Source organism: Opisthocomus hoazin, chromosome 2 (genome assembly GCF_030867145.1).
Source record: "Opisthocomus hoazin isolate bOpiHoa1 chromosome 2, bOpiHoa1.hap1, whole genome shotgun sequence".
Lineage (NCBI taxonomy): Eukaryota > Metazoa > Chordata > Aves > Opisthocomiformes > Opisthocomidae > Opisthocomus > Opisthocomus hoazin.
In genome coordinates, this window is record NC_134415.1 from 125854717 (window position 1) to 125875580 (window position 20864).

General features: G+C 39.5%; 1 protein-coding gene across 3 annotated transcripts in view; it reads left to right on the plus strand.

The window, feature by feature from the left end:
- The window catches only part of RCAN2 (regulator of calcineurin 2), a 95612-nt gene that overhangs the window by 25474 nt on the left and 49274 nt on the right, over positions 1-20864 (plus strand). The window lies entirely within an intron of this gene.

Here is a 20864-nt window from a genome sequence, read left to right on the forward strand (position 1 = left end):
CAGACAGTTGGTACAGTCACTTAAACTCTGAATTAAAACACCGTGAACTTGTACGTTGCAGTTGAACTGAAGCTGAGTAGGAACTGTCTGCAAGGTTTGAACAGAACGTTTTATGCAGCTGAGATTTAAGTGCTTTGCAGTGCCGAAGGCAGTCTTCCAAAAAGCAAGTATTGATATAAGCACCACAGGAAACAGATTGCTTCTGAGTGCTTTGCATTAATAAATTGCTTTTAATACTTCTTAATTGTCTGCTGAGCTCAGAATCCTAATGTGTCTTTATATATCCAGTGTTTCATATCTGTATATATATGTACACCTTGCACTTTATTTGTTCACGACTTTATGGGTCTCCTACTGTGCTAACTTCTGCTGGCGTAGCTTCACTGCTGTACTGACAACAGTAAACTGGATCTAGAAGTGTGAGTTTTTAGACAAGTGCTTAATACTGGGTTACATAGTTGAACTTCATGAAGCTAACAAATTTGTTAGTGCTTAGAGACAGTCTTGTTCTTCTAACTTGAGATGAATGGCCACTATTTTGTAGCTGATTCCTTTTAAACAGGTGGGATAATGCCTGGAAAAATGTCTAAAATGTGTTGGAAGGGTTTAGAATCTGGCCCATGGGGAGTGATGTTGGGAATCAGTGCATGAGAACTGGAGTTACAAAGAAAGAGGTCTGAGGCACAAAAAAAGCACTTGGAACAAATGCAAATCCTGTTTCTGGAGGTTTAGTTTTGCAGTCTCCCTGTACTCCTAAAAGTGTCACTGATCAGCATGTTATTTACAACAACAAAGGTCAACCTTCCACCCACCTTGAAACTGGAGGCTTAAATTTCGTTTGCTTTCTTGCCCCATGAACGTGGCTACACTGCTGTGTTTAAAGTAGTTTCGGTCTACTGCTTGCCTTATGTATTTAAGCAAGCAGTAGATTCTGTGCAGCCTAAGAAAAAGATGGTAGCTTATTTTTGTGAGGAAAGCTATCTGCTTCTCAACACTGATACTGTAAGTGTGAGCTTTTATCTGACTTTTCAGATGTTTTGTTTTTCATGGTTGGAATCTCTCGTCTGTCTAAATAGACTCACCAGAAGGTGGGGATAAGGGCCTTTTTAAAAGCTTGGAAAGGAAACATGGGAGCTTTTTCTTTACACTTCTGCTTCTTACTGCTACTTTAAATTCTCCAATTGATACGTCCAGTAATTCAGATCATAATACTGTATTCAGATATGATTCCACTTATGCTTGTTACCTGTATTCTCTCTGAACTACCCTCATCATGATTTGAAAAAAAACCCAAAAAAAATACCAAAAAAAACCTCCCCAAAAAACTATGTAGGTAAAATAGCCTTCAAATATCTCTTCCTGTTGTTGGTTGGTGTGTTTTCCTGACTCCCACCTATTCCCTGCCAGCATTTGCCTTCATCAACCCATTTCGCTGTGGGTTGTACAAGTTCTGTTCTTAGTACCAGCAGAAGCAAGGATATTTGTACCTCCACATACGCAGGAGATGATCAAAGATGCATACTAAGTTGGAAATCCCTGGTGAATAGTTTGGAATCCTTGCTGTGGAGAGGAAACATAACCAAGTGATTGCAGACCTGTTTGGGGCTTGGGACCCAAGTTTTGTTCACAGGTTTATCTTTTGTCCTGAGCAGGCTGCTTTGTATTTGTATCGGAGGGCTCCGTTTACTATCCCACCTACTGTAGTAGGGGTGTTGCTAGGATAAAAGTATTGTGAGAATTATTTTAAGGCGCTTAACACGCCTTCTTGTTACAGGTATCACCTCACTTTTTTTTTTAAAGAAAAGGAGGGGATGGGAAATACTCTTGCATTGAAGTGGTTAAAATCTGATCTATGTTTATGCATATTTGTTGTCTTATTTGACAAAGCCCTGCTGAAGTATGTAGGATTACTTGGAAAGCAAGGTAATGCGTAAGATGGGTAAAGTTTTAGCCTGGCTATAGAGGAATGGGATCAGCTAAAATATGCATTAGTAATTATTTAAATTTACAGCATGGTTTGAACAAAATGGGTATCTTGAGTACTTGTGCTGTTCATAGCCCAGCTTTGGTAAGGAGACTGTTTTTGTTAAAAATAACTTGATAAAAGATGCTAGTTTTGTCTTTGTATATTCTAATTTAAGAATGTTGCTTGTGTCCTCTTCACTTGACTGTTTAGGGAGGTGGGGAGAGATCTTTGGTATTCTGATCTTTATGGGGGAGGGCGGATGTCCTCCAGATATACACAGAAACACTTGGCAGAGCTAATTGGTAACTAATGGATACAGTCCCTGTCTAATGCATAAAGATAGTTAAGTAAATGAATGGACTGCGGAGAATGCTTCCTGGAATATTTAAATATATCTGTAGTTTTAAACACATTGAACATTAAAAAAAAAAATTCAAGCCTTGCAAATGGGAGGACTGATTTCTTTCATAAAATCATAGAATGCTTTGGGTTGGAAGGGACCTTTAGAGGTCATCTAGCCCAATGCCCCTGCAGTGAGCAGGGACATCTTCAACCAGACCAGGTTGCTCAGAGCCCTGTCCAACCTGACCTTGAATGTTTCCAGGGATGGGGCATCTACCACCTCTCTGGGCAATCTGTGCCAGTGTTTCACCACCCTCATGATAAGAAATTTCTTCCTTGTATCCAGTCTAAATCTACCCTCCAGTAGTTTAAAACCGTTACTCCTTGTCCTGTCACAACAGGCCTTGCTAAAAACATCGTCCCCCTGTCTTTCCTGTAGGCCCCCTTCAGGTACTGAAAAAGGCTCCAGTAAGGTCTCCCTGGAGCCTTCTCTCCTTCAGGCTGAACAGCCCCAGCTCTCCCAGCCTTTCCTCCCAGCAGAGGGGTTCCAGCCCTCGGATCATTGCTGGGGCCTCCTCTGGCCCCACTCCAACAGCTCCAGGTCTGTCCTGTGCTGAGGGCTCCAGAGTTGTAACTGCCCTCCCTCTGTCCAGCTCCCCCCCACTGGAACCCAGCATGACGGCACATGCTATGGAATACTCTGCTCTGTTTGGCCAGGTTGGGTCAGCCTGCCTGGCTGTGTCCCCTCCTGGATGCTTGGTGAAAATTAACACTGTCCTGGCCAAACCCAGGACAATAACCTGAAAAGAAAGAAAAAGAAATTTAAGGTTATCACTTATCCGTTGACACGGCACTACTTCCTACGTGAGAGCATTGCCTTAAAGAAGGATGCAAGTTCTTGGTATCAAATCTTGTAGTTTGCTGTTCATATGATATGAATTGTAGTTACTTAGGGGAAAAATTATTTTTTGATTTTGTGGAATTCTCTACTGGGAGCTAAATTTGATCTCTGTATTCATAATGAATGACAGTTTTCTTCCAGCAGCACTAGTCTGTTGCATGAAGGTTTTAGTTGTTTATGCCCTCTTAGCATATTAAATAGAATTTTTACCAACAGCAAAACTTTCTCATGATTTATCAGCTAGAAAGTTGCAAATGCCAAGCTAATGTCTTGTTTTTATTTTCTGATTATGTCATTGTTTCACATGATGATTTACTTTCCTTATCTGTAACTTGCACTGTGTCTTAAGTGCTTTAGGACTGTGATGCTTGTTAGTACAGCATCTAATACAATGTATTAGACCCTGAAGGAATAAATGCAACCAAAATGAATAATAAAGCCCAAGTGATGCCAGGAACATTTCTTTGGGTAGATATGGCTTATGTCCCTCTAATACCTTAAGTGGTCTTGGTGATACTATTTCATATTTATACAGCTTTGACTTTTCAATGAATGCTACAGCAGCCCATTTAATTACAGACTTCCTGCTCTAGGGTAGTATTTAAAAATGGGTTTACTGTGTGTAGAAGGAATAGGCTTAATAAATTTAGCTAAACTGAGTGTGATGATTACTGTTTTCTATATTCTGAATATATAAGGGTGGATAATAAATCTTCCTACCAGTTTGATTTTTCTATTCTGCTTTTTTCAGTGTTGCATGTACATATGCGTGTAGTGTGTGTGTGTACATACTTTAGAAAAGTAATTCTGGTATGTAAGCTAACTGATTTTCTTGGACTAGCAGAAAAGTCAGGTAATTTTAAACAAGCCAGCAGAAAGTCTGCTTTCTAGACTTCAAACAAATAAGCTGCTGGAGCAGTCTGGGCAACTAAAACTAAGCACAAGAAACGTGTGGAAGTACAGAGGAGTGTAGAGGAGATGTCACTGAATATTTTTTAGGTAGAGAGACAACGTGTTACTGCAAAAGTTACTGTTTTACGTGCAAAACAACTTGCTTTAACTGGAATTCAATCCCGTATACGTCTTACTTCTGTTGGCAGTGCTGGAATAGGCTATAGGCCAACTTGGTAAAGAGATCGCTTTGTACCCTCAAAAGCCACTGTGGTGAATTACATTGTAATTCAAAGTTTGGGTAAATGGAGTGAGGTATTTGACTGCCACTTAAATATTGCAAGTACATTTAATGAGTCAGCTTGACAGAGAATTGTCAGACTAAAGCACGGGAGTCTCTTCTAAGCTCTTGGCAATGCAAAGTGTGTTGTATTATTACCGTGTTGAGAATTTGACTTCTCTCTGCTTGATGTTTTTATTGAGTCTACGAGCAAGCAGACCTCCCTGCTTGTCCTTATGCAAATAGTAATTAAGAATCTGTAATGAGAAGGTCTGAAACTAACAAATTCCTTTTTGTGTTTGAGAGTGGTAACAAGTATCCAAGCATATCATTGACAAGCATATTATTTGGTGCATTCACTTAGTGGACCAGTATATGCTTTATTTCCCCCAGGAGTGTTCCCCAAATTATCATTGCTGTCCTGAGCAATGAAGTTCCTGCATTGTATCTTCAGCAAGTCAGAGGCGTTGGCTGGAAGGGATCTCTGGAGGCCGTCTGGTCCAACCTTTTGCTCAAAGTAGGACTGTTGCCAACACTAGATAAGGTCAGCTGTGACTTTATAACCTCTTGAAAACCATGAAATTCCACAATCTCTGGGTCAATGGCATCTGTGTTGCATTACCCTTCAAGTGAAGTATTTCTTCTCTCATGTCCAGTCAGGACCTCCAAAGCCACAACTTAAGCCTTATTTTATCTTACTGTTATTTGCACTTTCAGAAAACGTGCGGTTTGTCTTGTACAGAGTGCATAGGAAGATACTGAACAGTACCTGCCCTGATACTGACCCTGACGATATTTTGCTTGTTACTTGTTCCCAAATGGGTGTTAAGCTCTTGATTATTAGTGTTTCTGCATGTCAGTTCAGCAAGTTCTCAACCAATTTTAAGTTCATGCAGCCTATGCTTCCTCGGCTTGCAAATGAGAACACTGGGTAAGGACTTTAAGTCAGTATTACTCAAAGCTCTTTAAAGTGCTTACGAAACAGGTGATATTTGCATCATATTTGAATGCTTAGTGTTAGCATGTTATTTTTTTCTATGTGGTTTTGCTTATTTTGTAATGGCTGGGACTGGCCTGCAGAAAAAGCTCCATTTGCCTTCTGTGAGCTACTAGACCCTGAAACCTGAGCTGCTGGGCAGTCAAAGAGATGTTATTTCTTCCTTGGAGGCACCTGAGCATCAGGAAAGACAGGCTTCCAGAATGCAAAGTAGGAGGGGAGAAAGATTGAGAGAGGAAGAAAACTGCAATGCAATGGAGTTTTGGGAAAAGCTGGGAGCAGAAACATGGGCTGTGGCAATGTTGGAAAGAGACTTCCCAGGGAACCAGGGGGCAACGTGAGTTTCCTGCAGTGCAGGGAAGCCACTTTGTTTCTGGATGGAAAGCCACCCAAAGGGTAACCCTTCTGTCTGTGAGGGTGTAGTACACAGGGGTAAATTTTCTTCCAGCTGTGTTTCTTTTCTAACTGTGAGTCTAATGTATTTTAAAGGGTTTAAATCCTAGTCTTCAGTCACAGCTAACTGCATAATATGCTAAATCAGCAAGAGCAGAACTAGCAGGCTGAAGGAGGTGATATATTTTATTGTGAAGCAACATCTGGAATAGTGTATCTTGTTTTGGGCTCTCCTGTACCAAAAAAAAGATGCAGACAAACTGGAGGGGGGCACTGCAGGAGCCAGTTTTCTCACCTGCCTGGGGAGACTTAAATCAGAATAATAAAGAATGCCTGGGGCCATATTAGCAAGATTCTTAGTCATGTAAACTCTCAAACGTATTAAAAAAAAAATACATTTTTGATACACAAGTAAATATCCCATTACTACAGATTATATTTTGATCTGTGCATATCTGTGTTGTGGAGCTACTGAAGAGCCATCTGCAAATAAGTGATTGTGCTAGGGTATGCTCAGCTGAATTTCAGACATGGAGAGACAGAATAAAAAGCCGAGGGGACAAAGGCCACTAATAGGGGAGAAAAAAGGTTAAAAATGGATTTTGGTTCATTCCTTAAATTATGGTGTAAAATGTTAAACATATGGGAAGTCATGCTTGACCAACCTGTTGGAGGTCTGCGGTGAAGTGACTAGCCCAACTGGATGAGGGGAGAGCTGTAGATGATATTTGTCTTTAAGGCTTTTGACACTGTCCCCGGTAACATCCCCATATACAAACTAATAAAGTAGGTACAAGGTAAGTAGATAGTGAAGTGGATTGGAAAGTGGCTCAACTGCTGGGTTGAAAGGTCACGAAGTCCAGCTGGAGGTCAGTCATTGGTGGTGCACACCAGGGGTTGCTGCTAGGGCCGGTACTGTGTAGCATCTTCATTAATGACTTGGATTACAGGAATGAGTGCACCCTCAACAAGTTTTGAAAACAATACAAAACCAGGAAGAGTGGCTGATAGACCAGATGAGTGTGCTGCTCTTCAACAGACTGGAGCAATGGGCCAACAGGAACCTCATGAAGTTCAGCAAAGGGAAATACCAAGTCCAGCCCCTGGGGAGGAACATCCCCATGCACCAAGCAATGTTGGGGACTGACTGGAAAGCGGCTTGGCAGAAATGACCCTGAAGTCCTGGTGGTCACCAAGCTGAACATGAGCTGGCAGTGTGTGCTGGTGGTGGAGAAGGTAGAAGACATTCTGGGCAGTATTCGGAAGAGTGGTGGCAGCAGGTTGAGGGAGGTGATCCTTTCCCGCTGCTCAGTCCTGGTGAGATTGATCCGAATGCTGTGTTCCAGAACTAGAGTTCTGGGCTCCCCAGAACCAGACACACAGACATACTGGCGAGGGTCCAGCAAAGGGACGTGAAGGCGATTCTGAGACTTGAGCAGCTTCTAAGGAGAGGCTGAGAGAGCTGGGACTGTTCAGCCTGGAGAAGAGAAGGCTCAGGGGGATCTTATCAGTGTGTAATAACATGTGATGGAGGGGAGTGAAGAAGATTAAGCCAGGCTCTTCTCAGTGGTGAAAAGAAGTGGTGGGCACAAATTGGAAAAAAAGGAAATTTAATTTAACTAACAAAAAAAAGTTTGTTTTTTTTTTTTTTTTTATTGTAAGGTGGTCAAGTGCTAGCACAGCTTGCCTACAGAGACTATGGACTCTCAATCTTTGGGAAAATTCAAAACCTGACTAGGCATGACCCTGAGCAACCTGCCCTAATTTGACCCTGCACAGAGCAGGGAGTTGGACTGAATGATCTCCAGACTTGCTTTCCACCTGCAACTGTTCCCTGATTCTTACTTGCCTTTATCCTCTTATATAAAAAGCCACAACTGAGGACTGTTCTTGTAAAGCATTCCTATAAAAGCTCGGTAGGAAGTAGAATTTTCTTGGTAGATTCAGGAGTGTTAGTATGCTAGTATCAGACTTCCAGTTCCTGTTTGCCCACAATTAAATTAATAATTGTAGGCCAGTTAATTTAACATGATCAATTGCTTGTACTGATTTAAGTCATTAATATAATTTTATTGCACAAATTTGATTAGTTCTTTGACTGGCACTACTTAAAGTTTTTTACTCAATCAGGCTCTGTGGAAGTAAAGTATCTTCAAGTATGTTCTTAGTTTGGGTTATTAGTGAGCTCCTGTTAGACTTGGATTTGATAGTGTATTCCCAATTTACTGATGAGACATACCCTCTTGTTTCTCTGTGTGTCATTGTCTATTTTGGTAGGAACCCTCTTTAAGTTACCTGGGATCATTCCTTCCACCTGACTTCAGTCATCAGCACAAAAGCTGGAGCTGATTCAGCCTTCCAGTTCTTATCTGGCTCTCCAAATCCAGCTGGCCTCGTTCAATCGACGCTTATGTGTGCTTTGCTGACAGTGTAAAAAAAAAAAAAAAAAAAAGAAAAACCAAACAAAAAAAAAGACTGAAACCAAACTCTTGTTCATTTTCTGACATCTTTTTTGGTCTTTTATGCTGAATATGTCACAGTGTCTTTGCCCTGATTCCAAGTGACAGACCCAGACAATCCATCTAATTTTGTCTTTGCTCAGCAAACTTCAGCTTTAAGAACTATTCTTTCTTCCTGCTTCTATGGCTGAAGGAATGTATCAGCCCTGATAATCTCTTAGCTGAGCTGACCATGTGCTTGGGTTTCATGACTCCCACATTTTTTTCCATGCTATTTCGTTATTCAAAGTTGCTGTTAGACTTCTTCCTTACAAATCATTGTAGCTACTATTCTCATGTATCTGGTAATGCAGAATGGTATGAAATAGGAGTATGCTCAGCCTTCTTTTTTCCTCTCTTCAGCACCATCACTCTTACCTATTCATGCCATTATTTTACAGTTCCATTTCAAGTTTATCACCATTGTTGGTTTGCACTTCTCCCTCCCATACTTAACTTCAAACTCCTCCAAATTACTCGTGTCTTTCCAACAGCAATGCCAATCTTGCTGTCCTGTTAGCATGCCTGCAGACATCTTGGAGCTTGTTATTTGATGCCAAGTGTGTATCCATTCGCTATGCCATCATAATCTTTTATCTTTCTCTTCTTAAAACTGTACTCATTATTGAACTAGATGACCCACAGAGGTCCCTTCCAACCCCTACTATTCTGTGATTCTGTGAACTGAGATGTAAAGAGACATAATTTTTTTTCTCTGTACCTGGAAGTATTCTGCTGCTGAATCCTGGGATTGTGCTGGCTTTTTCCAAATGCTATTGCATTAACTTAGCAGTGCTGCCAGTCTGTGAAAAACTTCAAGTCCTGATCTCGATCTTCCTGTGCTTTGAAGATACCTCTAACTCTAAGCTAGTGGCAGTTTTGTGAGTGCCTGTCTGTTGTGTGGGTAGTCATGGATCGTGCGTGGGTCGTTATTACTATGCCAGGTGAGTTACTGCTGATAATCCATTTCAAAAGAAGCGGTATTAATAGCCTTCCCCTGGTCTGGCACTTCCTTGGCTGGCAGTGAAGGTAGTGCTTTCCTCTTCTACACTCACCAGTTCCTGTACCAATCCTGCCTTCTCTGCATTAACAAATGATTTTCTGTCCAGTACTTTAGCAGATGATTTAATGTATGTAATCCAGCATTTATTTATTGGAAATAAACCATACCAGGGAAAATCTAAATTCTCTTCACAAGGAGACTAACTTTAAACTTTTACTGCCTTTTTTTAGCATTTATATGTGTGGATTGCAGTGATCTCTTTCAAAACCTCTTCTAAAAATCTCTTGAAGTTGTGCAAGCTTGTGCTTTCCTACCATACTGTGTTTATTCTTGTCCAGTCATGTGGTGTTATGACTTCGACACAACCTCAAATTGATCAAATTTGAGGTTGACCTAACTCCCTGCCTTTGATTTGAGATGGAAGTTTCAGATGTTTTTTATTAGAATTTGTAAATGATGTGCTAAAACAAGAAAGCAAACAATGAGATCTCGGAGGTAATATAAGAGGCAAGGTGAAGTGGTTAGAAAACTAGTCTGCGAAAACAGGGTGTAGAGGAGGCGTGAGAATCTTTTTCCACTTCACCCATTTTCAGTGGCTTCCTGGGCTGCAGCAGATTTTGCAGAGTCATAAATGGAGAAAGTCTGAGATATCGGAAAGAAAGGAGCTTGGGTTTGGTTCTGTGTTCTCTGCCGTTATGAAAACTGAAATCTGTCATAGATCTGTTTCTGTTCTTTCATTTGAATTTAAAACTACAGGAACTTCAGACCACTTTTATTTATATAAGCTCTTCTGCAATGTTCTGTTAGTTAACAAATTCATGATGGAAGTGAAAGCACCCCTACTCACAGATCATGATACGGAGGGCTCTGAGCTGTTGGGACTGCAGGCAGGAGGTCTGTCCAGGTGAAGCTAGCAAGCCTTGTGAGCTGTAGGACACCTATGTCAAGCAGAAATAGCAAGCTAGTTCTAAACTAGTTTTATCTCGAAGCTATTTTTGTATTGACATTTTGTGGAAGAGTTTGGCTTGTTTTAATGTAGCAGAAGCAAAGGCTGTGAACTATTATATTGCTGTTTATAAATTCAAGACTTAAAAAAAAAAAAAAAGTGGTGGGAAGAGGAATAAACCTGGCCTTAAGTTTGTATGAAAACCAGAGTTTCTAACTCACAGAGCATCTGCTTTTGGAACGGTTTCCTAGTAGTAGTAGGGGGCCAAAAAGCTAAGTTCTTAGTCACTTCATTCAACTTGATCTGCTGCTATGGCAAACAGCTGCATCAACAGAGTGGAGGACTTAATGAGTGAGAAGACTGAGCTCTGATGGAGGGGTTTGTTGTTGTTGATTCCCCCTCCCTGCCTCCAGGATCATGGGTTTGCACTGACGTACGTACCAGTCTTTTAATCAGAATATTGACTACCCTTATTGCAAATTCACAGAACAAAATCACTGTTGTGTAAAGAGGAGTTCTACTACCAAGTTCAAAAAGATGCAACAGAAAGCATTTCTGCTGCATTTTGTCTGTGAGTACTCTTGTAGCCTTTCTACAATTTTTTCAGTGTTAACTTGTATATCTTCAAGATGTGACTGTCTCCTGTAGTTCAGTTCTAAGCTTCCAGCTTTCACAACTTACGATATAATATGTGAATATCTCTGTATCCATAACAGAGCCCCTCCTGGGCTTCTTGAGGGAAAGACTGGCCCAGAGTCTCTGGACAGCACCAAGTGCTGCAGTGTCTAAATTTGATGTGTTTTCTGATTTACAAAGTTGTTGGTACTACTTCCCATTCACCAAAGGAAATAGTACTTTAATTACAGACAAAGCAAAGTCTGTACAACTGAGTTCTCCATCAGTATTACATAGAAAAGAATATAGTCACAAATATAAACAAACAAAAATTATTCTGTTAGTTGCAGCATGTGACCATCCTGTGGATTACAAAGTCACTGTTTGAGGATACTGATTTTTAAACAGTGGAGAAGCTATCTCCTCATTCCTTGTCTGCCTTAATTTTGCTTTAAAAAAAAAAAAATTTCTTTGCTCAACTTTTGCTCTAGGAGTAATGCTAAAATAGTTCTTAACTTATATCCCTTCTACATCTGGGGGGCAGAAGGAACTACATTTGATTTTGTTCTTTAAGCTTGCAGAAATGTTTTACTTCCAGAAATTTGTATAGTAATAAATAAATCAGTAAAAATAATTATTTGTGTCTATCTCAACTGAAGCATTTATTTAGCAAATTGAGATACAGCAGGTGTCATAGCTAGGGAATGGTCCAAAGGCATTAGAGGACAAGTCAAAGATATGGGTCATTAAAATTTAAATCTTTTTTCTAGACCTTAAATTGACATTTTTAAAAAACTACAGAACTCCAAACCTGTCAATGCCTTGAAGATTCTTTGTGGCATTATTTTGTACTTGGTAACTACTCTGCCTTCCAGAAAAGCTTTTGTTATCTGTGTGCTTTCAAAATATCATGAGATATTTGCTGCCTCCCTGGAAACGTTCAAGGTCAGTTTGGATGGGGCTCTGAGCAAACCGATCTAGTGGAAGATGTCCCTGCTCCTTGCAGGGGGGTTGGAAGGGACCTTTAAAGGTCATCCAGTCCAACCTTTCGGTGACTCTATGATATTTAGGAGCTTTTGAACATTTATTTTACATTTTTGTAGCGAGGTCCATATATAAGTGGGTCTTAATATAGAAAGTTCTCTGTCTGTCATCCACCTTCTCTTTTGTATCTTTACACAAACAAGGCAGCAAGTTGGGACTATCTCTATGGATGTCAGCATATGTATCTTTATGAATTAATGTCTTTTGGTCCCTGTTGGTTTATGTTGCTGCTGTGTGTAAGACTGTGTTTAAGTACCTTGCCCCTATTTCATGGCCACTGTGCTTCCTGGCTCATAGCCAGACGGTAGACTGATGAGAGTGTCTTTTGGTGGTTAGCAAGATGCTCTGTTTATCTTTTATGTGCAAATTTTTTATACTATTGCCATCACTACAGTGAATGCGATGCCTTAAAGACTTCGATGGCCTTCTCTTAGGACAGTGTAGTATGGGGCAGGCTTCTACCCTGAAACAGTCTGCAACCTGATACAGGAATTGTTTTGCTGGGGAATTTGTTCTTTTTAAAATGTGCTTACTGTATATGGTCTGGTACACATCCCTTCAGAAATTTGACTGCATTCTTTGGTGTATGTAAAATATTTTGTAAATAGCAACCAGACATTACAATAATATTTTAAGTTGCTGAAAGAACATTGACAGAACAGGAAATATAGAACTTTCAGTTGCTCTGTCGAAAAGATAAAAAATTATTTTTTGTTTGAGTTCTAATTCAGTTATCTTCAAGGAATGTTTCTTGGCTTGTGACTGTCTTCAATTACTTCCTTGTATCATAGAAACATAAACTTGCTTGAGATACGCTTAGTAATTTAGAGTTGGGAATAAATCTGTATTAGCTGTAGAGCATATCCTTTCCCTGAGAAGCGGTTGCTATCATTTGATATCATCCAATGTCAGAATGGTTTTAAGCAATCTTTTAAGAGCTAATTTGAAGAGTTGTGACCTGCCTCTGTTATGCACATTTTGGAGCACGAATTTCTTCTTGTTCAAGCTGACAAAAGCAGTGCTATGAAATAAAACAACATAGTTCCAAGTACTCCTTTGAGAGCAGGTGGTACACCCAAGATGCCTCTTGCAGTGTGCTGTACTATTTGAGCCTGATTTTATCTCTGTGGCCTGAGGAAATTGTAATATAATTGGTGATATCTCAAGTGAAGTGAAGTAGAATTTTGCTTGTCCATCTTAAGTTGGAGGGATGAGTATGAAGTGTCCTGACTGTAAAAACTCAGTTTATGGGTAAAATTTATAGATACTATTTTCAAGTTACGTTTTAAATGACAAATTAATACTTGTGGTTTTTGTCTTTTCAACAATGAGCAGATAACTGCCTTTTTACAGTAAGTCCTACTTGCTTGATGCTGCAAGGAAAAAGATTCCTTTACAGAGGAAAGCTGTAAAACAAATAGTGACCTCCAAACTAACATAATCTCAAATTCATATTTTATGGTAAGCATTAGTACGGAGTGCCATACATCAAAGGGCATAGGGTAGAGAGGAGTGGGGTTTTTAGTATGATTTTTTTTTTCCCCTCAGCTGGGATCCTGTGCATTATATGGAAATCGAGGCTGTTGGATTAACTCTTAGTGGTTTGAATTTTTTGATTTTTTGAGTGCTTCAGTGCTGGCATTTTCCCTCTTCATAGCTTATTTGGATTGTTCCAATTCAGTTGACTAAAGAGAAAACAAAGTGATCTGTAGCTATGTGATAAACTGTAATTCTTTGTATAAGGGAAAGCTCTAGGTTCTGTATCACAGCTGTATCCATAACTGTTCTATGAATTGATTCATATAACTAGAACAGAACATTACCTTGAATTTTTGGTAACGTATTACCAAAATAATTAGCAGATTAAAGTTAAGTCATCAATAAATATTCTCAGATAACTTAAAGACCACACTTATGAAGAAATATAAAAATAAATATACATTGTTTGATTATAAGGTGAAGTAAGCTATGATAAGGTTGTGAGAAAAATTGAGTGGAAAATCACTGGGGCATAAATGGTCGTGACTAGAAATGCAGAATTAAGTAGCAGGTAAATTTATATTGTCCTAATAGATAACATTAACTACAGTCTTTGCTAAATAGATTCCTCACTTGGATGTTTACATCTAGCTTGGACAAAATTATAGGTGGACTTTACTATAGAGAACAGCTCCACATCAGATTAATGGGCCTGCATCTTTGTGTCTTGACTCGTAGAAGTCAAAGGTGGTTGCTTTGGGATTGAAGTTATGACTGTGGAATTTTTACTTAGCATTTTCTAAGATCTAGCGATTTCCTCCCCTCCTCCCCCCTCCCCATCTTTGGAATGTGAATATTTTAACACAGCTTTTTAAAAAAAATCAGTGATTAAACAGGTCCATTAGGCTCTACAAACTATCTTTGACTGTTAATGTCTGCCTGGGAGTGGGGGCAACTAAGAAGTCCTAAAAAGCAGCATCTGCAACAGTAAGTTCAGATATGCTTGTCTGTGTAAAGATGGCTAGTAAACTGTTAGCACAGCTAGGTTCAGACCAGTCTAAGTAGTGTTTTCTCCCAGCAGCTCCTGGACGTGGGTAGAGCTCCACAGCAGTTGAGATGTTCCCCGTGGGCAGGCTGAAGACAGATTTCCTCATTTTGTAGGCCAACAGTAGCAGCATAGATGTGGACTATTGTGTGCTAGTTAGTCTCCAGACGAAGCTCAGAGTACTCCTGGCAAATGTACTTTAGTGGTGTAACTCCAGGTACGGTTTAGGAATCAGTCCTACATCCAAATGTATGTAGCCACTTCATCTGAAATCTTAAAAAAAATTAATCAGCATATTCCCAAAGTCAGACAAGTTTATAAGCTGGGTTGGCTTAGATGTAAAGCAACCAGAAGACCCTGAGCAGCTATGTAACTAATAAAAATCTGTGGCTGAGAAAGTGTCTTGTTTCCAAGAAAACAAGAAACTTCACAGAACTTCATAGAAACAGGTGTTTCTGTTTTTTTCAAGTTTTTTGCAGGGACTGCTGATTAAAACAAAGTTACTTGAAGTTAAATGAAACCAAAAACCAACCAAACCTAGAAGCTAAAGTAACAGCTGAACTGCTCTAGGTTAGTTGGAGCCAGTATTTGGGTTTTCCCCCTCCCAACTTTGAAAAAGCTCTTGAAAAGTCACTGTTGTCTAGGCTTTTCAATATGATTAAGAGGCTTTACAAAGTGAGGTGGTGAGGAATAAATATGTATGCCTGAGGTCTTGTCTTAAGACAGTTTGCATCTACCCTAGACCTTGTATGGCACATGCAGAACTGCTGCCTCAACTGCAAGTATGGCTGATGCTGTTGTTTGAAAGGGGAAAAACTCTGCCCTGATGATATAGATATAGAAAATGCCTCTATATCTCTTTTAGTGATGGCTCTAGTTTGGCCTAAATATCTAGCACAGACAAGATTTGCCATGGATCTGGATGACTTGATTCCGAAATACTTCATATTTTTTTTTTTTCTTGAAGAATATCAAAACTAGAACAAGATAGAATTTTTGTATGGTAACAGTGTTCTACTAGAAGGTAGGGGAGAGGGGATGTGAGTAATAGCATACATTTGGGTTCGTTATTTGCAGCTCCATGTTTCAGAAGGAAGCTGATGGTTTAAATATATAGGTAAGTTGCTTTGAAATAAGATCAGTTTTCTGTCACTTGTATTTTTTAATGTATCTGCTATTTAATTACTGTCAATTTAATGTTGACAGTGCATTGTAATGCCCTTTTATTAGAGTGAACCAACGTATAGAATGACTAAATGATTTAGAACTGTACTAAATACATCTGCTGAAACCGCTGTACTGATACTTCATGCGCGAGATGACTGTGTGGGAACTAGCTCTGTTTTAATTTTGTTTTTATTTTATTTTTGTTAATATCTGTTTAGAGCTCTATCACACTTCATAAAAACTACTGAAATATTGAGTAAACTAAGTGAAAAACAGAAGAATGGAAGACTGGTTCTGGCCCTTTCCTGGGCTGGGTTAGTGGAAGACTATTTCTCAAGTTCTAGTTGGGAGAATAAATCTAGTTTTTAGGGAGAGGAAAAGGGGGAAACTAAATCTGACCTCCTTTTATTATCATGTAAGACACAGGATCTGAAATGGGCCATCATGGTCTCTTTCTTCTGTTTGTGAAATCATGAAATCAGCCTTGCGGGGAGGGAGGGACTAGGATAATGCTGGTTTATAACTACATTACAAGTTCACTGATACTTTAGAATTACTCAGATTTCTTTTTTTTTTCTGATCATCAGTATATATGCTCTAGGGGAAAAACCCCACAACCTCCTTAACAGATTTCACATTTCACTTTCGAGCCACTGGAGAAGATTTACATCTGACTTTTGGGTCCTGTATTACCTAATAACCATCTGTCCTTTGAACATAAATAGCAGAGAATTTATCAAAATGTAAGACAGTGTCTTCTGCCTGTAATGAAGACAAGAATGGATATTTGTATATGGTAAATTTTAAATAGCAACACTTATTTTTGTGTCTGCAGTCGGATCAGGGGATTAACAGGAGAAGAGACTGTGATCTGAAGTGTTGCAGCAACATAAATACCCACCCTATAATATGAGGATAAAATAGCAGTGACGTGAGATCTATTATTCATTGCTTCATTATTTGCTGTCTGACTGCATGCTGCTTGACAGTGTGTGTGTTGGTTTTTTTTTTTTTTTACTTTTTTTTCCTCTGGACTGAACTGCTTTTGCTGGCTTGGCAGTAAGCGCTGTTTTCTCTCAGCACAGCCATTAAATCTCTCACCTGCGTGTCCTGTGCAGAGCTGGAGCTGAGAGATAAGGTTGGTCTCTCACAGCAGTGAGCATTGATATTCCAGGCTCTTCTTTCAAGGGCATTTTGCTGTGATGAAGCGTCTCAAATGACAAGGAAAACATACAGCCATGTTAAATACCCTTGCTAGTCTGAGACAAGTAAGGGTGAATGGAAATGACTTAAAACTACATTTTCAAACTGTTAACAGAGTACATGGATAACTGTAAATCACATTTTTAGGGAGGAGTATTACAGGCCTATCCCAGCCGGCATCAGCCATTAAATAACACCTAGTAATGGAGAGTAGCTGTGCTGCCCAACTTGTACTTAAAATCCAAATAAAACACAAGGGCTCTGAGGCCTTCTGAATGTGTGTTCCTGCATGTTCTTCATCCAAGGTCACAAAGGTAGTTCTGTGAAGAGCTGAATCCATCTCTTCAGCATCTTGCTCCTGTGCCAGCCAATGAGCACCTCCATCTTCCCAGTGTGAACTGAGAAGTGCCTGAGATTTCAGAGCTGCTTGCAGCTCTCGGGGTACTGGCCTGGCATCCTGTGTGTGTGGCACACGATCCATGTCTGACCAGGTTAAATAACATAAAAATCTATCAATTAGAAATTTGCCTGGGAAATCTGTTTTACGCATGCTCATTAACACTGCCATACATCTACACAGTAGATAAATATCACCATTCCTATCTTGCTGTTGAAGAAATTGAGGTACAGTGGTAGTGTGTAAGATTCAGTTCAAGATCAACACTTACATTCAAATGTCGGCTTATATGTGAGTACATATGCACTATATGTTTAAGCTTCTGTTGTAGTTGCTGAAAATCTAGTTCACAGTCAGTGGAGGTTAGAGAGCAATGAAGCCTGTCCTAAACTACACATCAGTGACTGGTCAGCAAAATCCCACTCCAGATTCCATTGACTGTATTGAACGAGAAGCATTCAGTTGCCCAAATACAGGTGCTTAGTGCTAATTTAAATGTAGTAAAGAATCTCTCAGAGCCTCTGGGTGACAGTTCAGAAGAGAAAGGTATTCCAGAGGTCCTTTATCACCTCTGTCATCCTGTGCATGTGTCTTGGATACCCTAAGGCATCTGACATTGCACTAGCTATCCATGTTGAAGCAATGAAATTAAGTCCCAAATCTGTTGCCTATCATGGCAATGTATATACCAGGATGTGGAGATCTATGTTTTAGTTCTCTTAATTTAAAACTGCAATTTATCTACGATAGTGCAAATAAATTTAGCTTACCCTGCAGGGTTATGATCCTCTTCTGTTATCAGGGATTCGTGTGTGTGTGATGTGTTCTGTGGGTGGTCATCTGTTCACCCAATGAATCAAGGATGTCCTGACTTCTGAACTGCGGCAGCTCGTTTTATGAGGGAAAGGGTTCTGTAGTCTGGAACTGTAACAGTTCTTACCCTGCGTGGACTGGCACAGGGAAGGATTTGTAACCATTTCCAGTAAACAGAAGACACATGCACGATTTCCACCCCCTCACACCTCCCCGCATCTACTTGGAAGCTAAGGACTATGAATGATGCTGCCACGTTCAAAGTAATTGAACAATTCTGAGTCAGACGTGAAACCTGTTGTGTAGCTAAATGAGACAGCTAAATGATGTTGGCTAAATGACATAGTCGTTTATTCAGTCACTAAAGTATTCTCATGTTATCATGTGTGGGTCTTTTAGTTCCTTGATATTATTATTAAAGGAGAGAGAAATCCTTCATAATGTTTTTGATTTGTCTTATTTTCTGACTCTTAGACCCTCAGATTCTGAGATCTGTAAGTGTGACTAACAAAGTTGTTATCTACAGAAAAGCAAAATATCACTTATAATATGGAAAAGTTACTTTTCGAAAAAATCAAGGTAAGCCAAGGCATAGTTCAGCTGGGGATTTTCCAAACTCTAGAATTTCTGTACGTACAAGTAACTTACTGATTTAGGGTTATTCTGAGTATAATTAAACGTACATTTTGTTTTTTTCTCTGGCCAAAATTCTGTGCCTTTAAAAATCTTGAAATTGTAGGAATGATTATTTGTGATGAGAAGGGGTGAACTGGAGTCCTTTTTTGCCACAGTTGTTGCCAATTTAGAATTAGTAGAAACTTTAGCTTGAGGGTCAAGCTCCTCTTGGAAGAATCAGTGGTTTTGTAACTGTTGAATAGCTCATTTTTCCTTATCTATTGTAAATGCTAATTAAATTTTCTATCTAAAAGATACTTTATTTGGTGTGTAATTCATCTATTTACCATCTTTGGGGGGGTCAAAAATGCTCTAGATGCTCTGTATTATATCTTTGATATTGCTGTATTCCATAGCCTCTGAAAATTCATGAAGTTTTGATAGTCATTTAGAACCTAGGAAAGAATAAGTTGGTGCAGATAGGCTTCCTCTGGCTTAAGACACTCATGTTTAACTGCTGACTCTTCTTGGAGAAGTTTGCTAAGGGACGTTAATGGAATTTCAGGCTTTTTCGTGTATTAGGAAGGGTATTACATTCAGTGTTAAAATGCTGGCAACATTGTTAAAGGGGCATAATTTAAGAGTAACATTTGATGGCCATTCTGTTTAGGAATGAAGAGTGGGAATGTTACTTCCAGTCCAGTAACTTCCAATTCGTCTAGCGTAGTGATACTAGCTCATAGCATCAGGTCATGTATTTTCTCATTTGCTTTCGCATCTCCCTTAACTTCAGATATATCTCTCTGAATTGTGTCCTGAATGTGCCAGCCTTTCATCCTTCAATATACATGCAGTGTAAATGGCAGCGTAGCTACGGATGAGGATAACTCCTGCCCTCAGTTCCCAGCTCTTGGCCCAGATTCCCCTGGTCTGGTGTGTTGCTGGTGTGTTCCTCTGACTGGATTTATCTGTTACTTCCATCCTTGTGGGGGTAATCTACTGTAGCACGTGTCAATGCTCACTGTCATAAGAAAAAAATAATTATGCATGTTCTCTCTCCTTCTGTGACGGAGCTGAACCCTACTCAGGCTTCCGTATTCCGCTTTTTTTTAATGTCTTAGCTCCTTTAAAGAGGTCTTAATCATTAACTTTGCTCCTGAAGAATGCATCTGGTTGGTGTTTCTTATCTTCTGCTGCAGACAGAGAAACAGGAAGAACTATCTTTTTTGGGGTCTTTTTTCAGGGCTCTCTCTTACATTACTAATTTTTTATGGGTTTTTAAAAGTATTCATATTTTATAATTCTGTTAAAAAATAGGATTATATTTGTAAAAGTATGTCCCTAGCTACAGGTATATAAGGGAGCTCAGTTTAAATACTTTTGACTTGCGTAGTAGGTTGAATGAGATCAATAAAGATGCACATCATTAAAAACATTGGAGTCAGACGTAATGTGAATTTATTTACGCTGTTCCATTCAAGTGCCAAGGGGTCATTGATGTGGGGTTTCTTCTTAATGTTCTGGATATGTACAGCGCCTTAAACAATATGGTTTTCACCTGCAAGCAGAACTGCTACAGAAATAATCCCTTTATTACTAGTAATGATGAGCACAAGCTTCATCCAGTGAGCAAAAAATGTCACTCTTGCTTCTGAAGTTAGTTGGTGTTTTTGGTTACAGTGTGGCTGATGTTACTGTGAGGTCAAGATACGCTGGAGTTTCCCTAAGGCCAAATTGGTAGTAGTTTGCTTGCAAAAGGAAGGTTGAGATTTTGCACAAGTTGTTTTAATGATTTGACAGTCGAGCTTGAGAAATCTTAAATCTATGGTACTATTTGTAAGTATCAAACTGAGACATAGCTATAACTATGGTAACACTGTAGAAAAACAAAACCTCCACACACAGGCATAAAGGTTGTAGACGGGGACTGCGTTATCCCAGGCACTGTACAAATCCCGACCACAAGATTGGCCCTGGCTGGAACAACGTGACTTCCTTTCCTTCTGACTTTTGAAACTTTTCATCTTTCTAAAGGGGATTGCTGATTCATGTGTAAGACATGATCATCAAGTGTTAATCATCAGGGAGTCTAGTGATGCTACGGGAATGCGTTGGTTCTTGTGAAGAAACAATACCACCTGGAGTTACGTTTAGTCAGTATTATTCTGAGTTCTAGAACCTGTTTGATGACTATACATATAACTGTCAAAACCTGGTATTTCTGTACTCAGCCTAGATATACAAGTGGGTCTCAGTGGCTCTTCAATTC